This window comes from Aotus nancymaae, unplaced genomic scaffold (genome assembly GCF_030222135.1).
Source record: "Aotus nancymaae isolate 86718 unplaced genomic scaffold, 86718_ANA_hifiasm-v0.15.2.pri h1tg000011l, whole genome shotgun sequence".
Classification (NCBI taxonomy): domain Eukaryota; kingdom Metazoa; phylum Chordata; class Mammalia; order Primates; family Aotidae; genus Aotus; species Aotus nancymaae.
This window is the reverse complement of record NW_026988422.1, coordinates 61,405,268-61,413,207: the sequence shown is the minus strand read 5'-3', so window position 1 is coordinate 61,413,207 and position 7,940 is coordinate 61,405,268.

Sequence of the window (7,940 nt, the reverse complement as noted above, 5' to 3'; positions counted from 1 at the left end):
ATCTGATCTTTGCTGGCTTCCTTCACTCAGCATTATGTTTTCAAGGTTCATGTAAGTTGTATCATGTATCAGTACTTCATTTCTTCCTATCGCTAAGTAATATTTCAAGGTATGGATATACCACATTTTGTTTATCCATTCATCAGTGTGTGGCACATCTGAGTTGCTTCCACATTTCAGCTATTATGAATAATGCTGCTATGAATATTTGTGTACAAGTTTGTGTGTGAACGTATGTTTTCATTTCTCTTGATTATATTAAGAATAGAGGCTAAGAATGGTGGCTCACACCTGTAATCCCCCTCAGCACTTTGGGAGGTTTAGATTAAAACATTGCTTGAGTCCAAGAGTTTGAGACCAGCCTGGGAACATAGGGAGATCCCATCTTTACCAAAAAATTTTTTTAAAATAGCCAGGTGTGGTGGTGTGGGCCTGTAGTCCCAACTACTCAGAAGGCTGAGGTGGGAGGATGGCTTCATCCCAGGAGGCTGAGGCAGCAATGAGCTGTGATCACGCCTCTACACTCCAGCCTACATGACAAAGTTAGACCCTGTCTCAAAAAAAAAAAAAAAAAAAAGAATGGAATGGCTGGGTCATATGATGTATTAAGAAAAAAGGTTTAGGCCGGGTGCGGTGGCTCACGCCTATAATCCCAGCACTTTGGGAGGTTGAGGCGGGTGGATCACGAGGTCAAGAGATCGAGACCATCCTGGTCAACAAGGTGAAACCCCGTCTCTACTAAAAATACAAAAATTAGCTGGGCATGGTGGTGCGCGCCTGTAATCCCAGCTACTTGGGAGGCTGAGGCAGGAGAATTGCTTGAACCCAGGAGGCAGAGGTTGCAGTGAGCCGAGATCGTGCCATTGCACTCCAGTCTGGGTAACAACAGCGAAACTCCGTATCAAAAAAAAAAAGAAAAGAAAAAAGAAAAGAGGTTTAATTGACTCACAGTTCAGCAGGTTTAACAGGAAGCATGTCTGGGAGACTTCAGGACACTTACAATCATGGCAGAGAACAAAGAGGAAGTAAAGCACCTTCTTCATGTGGTGGCAGGAGAGAGAGAGAAGGGGGAAGTGCCACACACTTTTAGACCATCAGATCACACTCACTGTCATAGGACATCAGAACGCACTGTCACAGAACAGCAACAGGGAAATCTGCCCCCATCATCCAATCACCTCCCACCAGTTCCCTCCCCCAACATTGGGAACTATGATTCAACATGAGATCTAGGTGGGGACACAGAGCCAAACCATATCATATGGTAACTCTCTGCTTAAAGTTTTAAGGAACTGCCAAACTGCTTTCCAAAGTGACTGCACCATTTTACATTCCCGCCTGCAATGTACAAGCATTTTAATTTCTCTACATTCTCACTAACTCCTGTTATTGTCTATTTGGTTTTAGCTATCCTAGTGGGTAGGAAGTGGTATCTTGTGTTTTGGAGCAAAGTTCATGACTGTAAATTGGATTTAACCTTGAACTCCACAAGGAAAGTCCCTTCCATCCTCAACCTTCACCCAACCTCTGCCAAGTCTCTCAGATCTCTGGTGGGAATGGGTTCCTGTCTATGAGCAAGGATAGGCTTAAGTTGGTCCCATCTGTCAGACCCAGGCCTGCTCTTTACCTTGTGGGATATCCTCAAAAAAATGGGGGTGTGGGTCTTAGAATCTACCCCCATGAAGGAAGTTATTTTTCCTATGAATTCAGCCAGGCCCTGCCCATTTAGATAGGTTTCTATCCTCATGTTGGAAGGAGCTAGACTCATTCTCCCTCAACTTTTCTGGATTCCTCCCAGAGAAACACTTTCACCTATGGAGGCTTCTCTTTATTGCCCTGTGTTAGAAGCAAATTTTTTGGTGCCACAAAAGAAAATAGCACTTAAACATAAATTTTCTCAGCAAGGCAATTTTTACTTCTACAAAAGGGTGCATCTCGTAAATGGAGCAATGGCGAGAGCACACCTGAACAGGGGAGGGAAAAAACTTCTTATCCCTGATGCAGGTCACCTCAACTGCTATGTCATTCCCCTATTGGCTAGGGTTGGACCACACAGTCTAAGCTGATTCTGATTGGTTATTTTATTTTATTTTTTTATTATTTATTTATTTATTTATTTTTGAGATGGGGTCTCACTATGTTGCCCAGGCTGGAGTGCAGTGGCTATTCACAGGTGTGATCCCACTACTGATCAGCACAGGAGTTTTGACCTGCTCTGTTTCCAACCTGGGTCAGTTCACCCCTCCTTAGGCAACCTGGTGGTCCCTCGCTCCCAGGAGATCACTATACTGATGCCGAACTTAGTGTGGACACCCGATTGGCATAGCGCACTACAGCCCAGAACTCCTGGACTCAAGAGATCCTCCAGCCTCAGCCTCCTGAGTAGCTGGGACTACAGGCACGTGCCACTGTGCCCGGCCCGATTGCTTATTTTAAAGAGAGCAGCAGTATGAGCCAGAGTGGCGGGGCGAGCAGTTTCAGCAGGAAAGATAGTTACGGAACAGGTAACTAAAGGTGACTCAGGTCAGAACAGGTGACCAGGATGAGTAGGATTCTAAATATGTGGATATGGAGGGGGATGTGCAAGTGGGACATGCAGTTTCAGCAAGAGGAATAGGTGCAGGTAACCAGGGGAACAGATGTGAACTACTGATTAGAACTGGCAAGAAGTTTGTTTACTAAAACTAGGGGTAAGGGGGCAAAGAGAATAAGGAAGTTAAACTTTAAAATGGAGAACAAGAACACAGAAACTGAATATACTGACATACTGATTCTTTGAAATTTGGAACTCACTGTATTCAACACCTGGGAGGATTTTTTAATTTATCTTTGTTAGAAACAGGCATTTAAGGGTGGTTTATTTTGTACATGGGCTGTAAATTCCACCTGCCACACTGACTCTGACTTCTATTTTATAACTAACATAGTCTCAGCTCTTCATCTGAAGGAATAGCCCTATGTTACTGTTGGCACATAACTGGGTGATGGGTGTAAAAAGTCCTACTTTAGGAGTCTGTGTTGATGGCATTTTGAGGGGTGCTCCCCAAAGTACACGTATGTCTGGCGAGCTGAGAAGAGCCTAGAGATGTGAATGCAACTAATACATGGAGGCTTGACCTCGAACTCTGCCAGTGATGAGATCGCCCGAGACACCATCCCCCTTGAGAAGGGGTCTGGGTAGGAACTTATTTTATATTTTATTTTATTTTATTTAAATTTTGAGACAGAGACTTGCTCTGCTGCCCAGGCTGGAGTGCAGTGGTGTGATCTTGGCTCACTGCAACCTCCATCTTCCAGGTTCAAGTGATTCTCCTGCCTCAGCCTCCCAAGTAGCTGGGATTATAGGCACCTTGCCACCATGCCCAGCTAATTTTTGTAGTTTTAGTGAAGATGGGGTTTCACCATGTTGGCCCGGCTGGTCTCAAACTCTCAAGTGATCACCCGCCTCAGCCTCCCAAAGTGCTGGATTACAGGTATGAGCCACCATGCCAGGCCAAAATCTCCCAACTTTTAAATGTCTGGAAGTAATTCAAAAGTTTTAAAGCATGTGAAGGACAAACAGAATATTTATGGGGTCCAGATTCAACCCACGAGTATCGAATCTACCAGCCCACTGGTTTTTAGGACAAGACTATACAGTCTTTAACTTTGAATTCCCCCAAATTAGTAGAGGGTGCAGTACAGAGAAAGGACTTGATACATTTTTACACACTTTTGAAGAATAAATTGATATTCTTTTAGTACTCACTGTCAGCCAAGCACTTAAACACTTCACATTCATTATCCCATGGCATCTTCACAGCCTTCTGAGGTAAGAAGACTTACTGAAGGTTACACAGCAAAGTAGGGAGGAAGGCACGACTTGAACTCAGATCTGTCTGATTCCAGATTTCTTAGAAAGGTAGAATCTCTCACTTGGGAGACAGTATGGTTAAGATTACATTCTCTGGGCTGGGCACAGTGGCTCATGCCTGTAATCCCAGCACTTTGGGAGGCTGAGGCAGGATGATTGCTTGAGCCTAGGAGTTCGAGATCAGCTCGGGCAAAATAGTGGGACCCTGTCTCTACAAAAAATAAGAAAATTAGCTGGGTATGGTGGGCCACTCAGTAGTCCCAGCTACTTGAGAGGCTGAGGCAGGAGGATAGCCTCAGCCCAGGAAGTCAAGGCTGCAATGAGCCATGATTGTACCCCTGCATCCCAGCCTGGGTGACAGAGGGAGACTTTGTCTCAAAAAAAAAAAAAAGAAAGGTCACGTTCTCTGGGTTTAAGTTCCAAATTAGTCACTTTCTATTTGTTTTGAGACATGCAGTGGCGCCATCTCCGCTCACTGCAACCTCTACCTCCCAGGTTCAAGCGATTCTCAGCCTCCCCGGTAGCTGGGACTACAGGCACATGCCACCACACCCAATTAATCTTTGTATTTCTTTAGTAGAGACAAAATACAAAAATTATACAATACAATGAGTGTTTTACCTTATTGGCCAGGACGGTCTCAATCTCTTTGCCTGCCTCAGCCTCCCACCACACCTAGCCTGTGACAGGCTTCTTTCTTTCTTTCTTTTTTTTTTTTTTAAAGATGGGGTTTCATCATCTTGGCCAGGCTGGTCTTCAACTCCTGACCTCAGGTGATCCGCCCACCTTGGCCGCCCAAAGTGTTGGGATTACAGGTGTGAGCCACCATGCCTGGCCGGTGACAGGCTTCTTTCATTTAGCATAATGTTTTCAAGGCTTCTGTAATAACAAATTTAACCTTGTCCAAAGAGAGATCTGGCTTTTGTCCTTAGCTTCTTGGAAGTAATCTCTAAACTCCTGAAATGTCATGCCTAATAGGAATGTCTTTGTTTGCCTGAAGGTCTTGGGACTTTTCACTTGCTTGACGATATCCTTTGAAGCATAAAACCTTAAATTTTGATTTAGTCCAATTTATCTATTTTTTCCTTTGTTGCTCATGCCTTTGGTATCTTATCGAAGAATTCTTTGCCAAATCCAAGATCATGAAGACTGACCCCTGTGTTTTCTTCTAAGAGTTTTATACTCACGTCTATAATCCCAGCACTTTGGGAGGTCGAGGTGGGTGGATCACGAGGTCAAGAGATCGAGACCATCCTGGTCAACAAGGTAAAACCCCATCTCTACTAAAAATACAAAAATTAGCTGGGCATGGTGGTGCGCGCCTGTAATCCCAGCTACTCGGGAGGCTGAGGCAGGAGAATTGCTTGAACCCAGGAGGCGGAGGTTGCGGTGAGCTGAGATTACGCCATTGCACTCCAGTCTGGGTAACAACAGCGAAACTCCGCCTCAAAAAACAAAAAAAAAAAAGAGTTTTATAGTTTTAGTTTTTACATTTAGGTCTCTGAGTTATTTTGAGTTAATTTTTGTATAGGGCATGAAGCAAGGGTTCAACTGCATTTTTTTTGCATTTAGACATACAGTTTCCCAGCACCATTTGTTGAAAAAAAAATTTCAGTAATAGTTTTAAATGGTCTTGGTACCCTTGTCAAAAATCAGTTCACCATAGACATATGGGTTTATTTCAGGACTCTCAGTTTTATTCCATTGATCTATGGGTCTATCCTTATGCTAGTACCACACTGTTTTGATTACCATAGCTTTATAGTAGGTTTTTGAAATTGGGAAATGTGAGTTCTACAGCTTGTTCTTCTTAAATTTTTATTATGAAAATTTTCAGGGCTGGTAGCACTGGCTTATGTCACTTTGGGATGCCAGGCAGGAGGGGTCACTTGAGTCCAGGCATGTGCCTGTAATCTCAGCTACTTGGGAGGCTGAGGCAAGAGAATCGCCTGAACCTAGGAGGTGAAAGTTGCAGTGAGCCAAGATCGTGCCACTGTACTCCAGCCTCGGTGACAGAGCGAGACTCCATCTCAAAAAAAAAAAGATACAATTTTCATATATATATAACAGTTGAAACAATAGTTCAATAAACACCTATATAGTCCTCACTCTCCCATTTAGGCTTAAACAATTGTTAACATTTTCCTATATTTGCTTTCTCTTTCATGCTGTCTCAAACTCTCTCACTATAAACACACACACACACACACACACACACTTTTTGTTGTTGAGATGAACTATTTGGAAGTAAGTTGAGGCTGAGCATGGTAGCTCATGCCTGTAATCCCAGCACTTTGGGAGGCCGAGGAGGGTGGATCACTTGAGGTCAGGAGTTCAAGACCAGCCTGGCTAACACGGTAAAACCCTATCTCTACTAAAACTGCAAAAATTAGCCAGGCATGGTGGTGGGCACCTGTAATCCCAGCTACTCGGGAGGCTGAGGCAGGGGAATCACTTGAATCCAGGAGGCAGAGGTTGCAATGAGCCAAGATTGTGCCACTGCACTCCAGCCTGGGTGACCAGAGCAAAACTGTCTCAAAACAAACAAACAAACAAACAAAAAAGAATAAGAAAGTTGGCACATTTCATCCCCAAACCCTCTGACATGCATCTTCTAAGAATAAGGACATTCTTCTACTTAACCACAATGTCATTAATACTCCTAAGAAAATTAGCAAAAATTCTATAATGTAGTGTATTACCACTCCCTCTGCAACTTTCTCCAACTGTCCCAAGAATATCTTTTATAGTTTTCCCCAACTGAACCAGAATCCCATCAAGGTTGACTAATTTTACGTGGCATGCCTCTTCAATCTGTTTTCATCTATTCTATTGACATCCATTCCATGACATTGACATTTTACAGAGTCTCAGCCAGTTGTCTTGTAGAATGTCTCACATTCTGGATTTTTCTGATTGTTTCCTCATGGTTTAAACTTCTAACTCTATCCACTGAATTTCTTGTGGACTGGAAGTTATGTCTGGTTTGATCAGAAAATTGGGGAGCTTCCGGCCAGGCGCAGTGGCTCACGTCTGTAATCCCAGCACTCTGGGAGGCCAAGGTAGGCGGATCACTTGAGGCCAGGAGTTCAAGATTAGTCTGGCCAACATGGTGAAACCCCGTCTCTACTAAAAATACAAAAATTAGCCAGGCGTGGTGGCATGTGCCTGTAATCCCAGCTACTCAGGAGGCTGAGGCAGGAGAATCGCTTGAACCAGGGAGGCATAAGTTGCAGTAAGCCGAGATCACGCCACTGCACTCCACCCTGAGCAACGGAGGAAGACTCTGTCTCAAAAAAAAGAAAGAAAATTGGGGAACTTCCTATTAGAAGCACTTAGTGTCAGATTGTTCCACTGTTAGTGAAGCAAAAGTGATGACAGTCAAATCTCTCCGTCGTAAAGATACATTATTTCTTTCGAAGTTCCTAAGTAATCATTGGCTCTAGCCTTTTTAACTAATGCAAACCAAGATTTTAATTAAAAAAACATTTTAAACATTGAGAGGGCATATAAAAATATATCTAAAAAGTAAGAACAGTGAAGTAGGGCAGCTCTACTTTTTACCAGAGAATGATTATAAAGCCTTAATAACTAAAGCATAATGGCATCAGAGCATAAAATACTGGCATTGAAATCAATTTAAACATACATCCTTGGCTGGGCGTGGTGGCTCACGCCTGTAATCCAAGCACTTTGGAGGCCAAGGCGGGCAGATCACCGGAGGTTGGGAGTTCAAGACCAGCCTGACCAACATGATGAAACCCCGTCTTAAAATAAATAAATAAATAAACAAACAAACATACATCCTATAGTAGAAAATAATGTTAGTTGGATGGTACCCCAGAAGTAAAATTGAGTTCAACTGCCTCACTTTACAGATGCAAAACCTGAAGCTTAATAAATTTTGTTAAGGCCAATTCATTAAGGCCAGAAAGCAGAATTAATTTTTGAGTGCTTACTTTATGCTGGGCATTGTTTTAAGCACTTCACATGAGTAACTCATTTAATACTCCCAATAGCTTTATGAGGATATGTTATACTGATTCGATGCCCCTGCCAATCCTATTTTTTGCCAGTGAGAAAACTG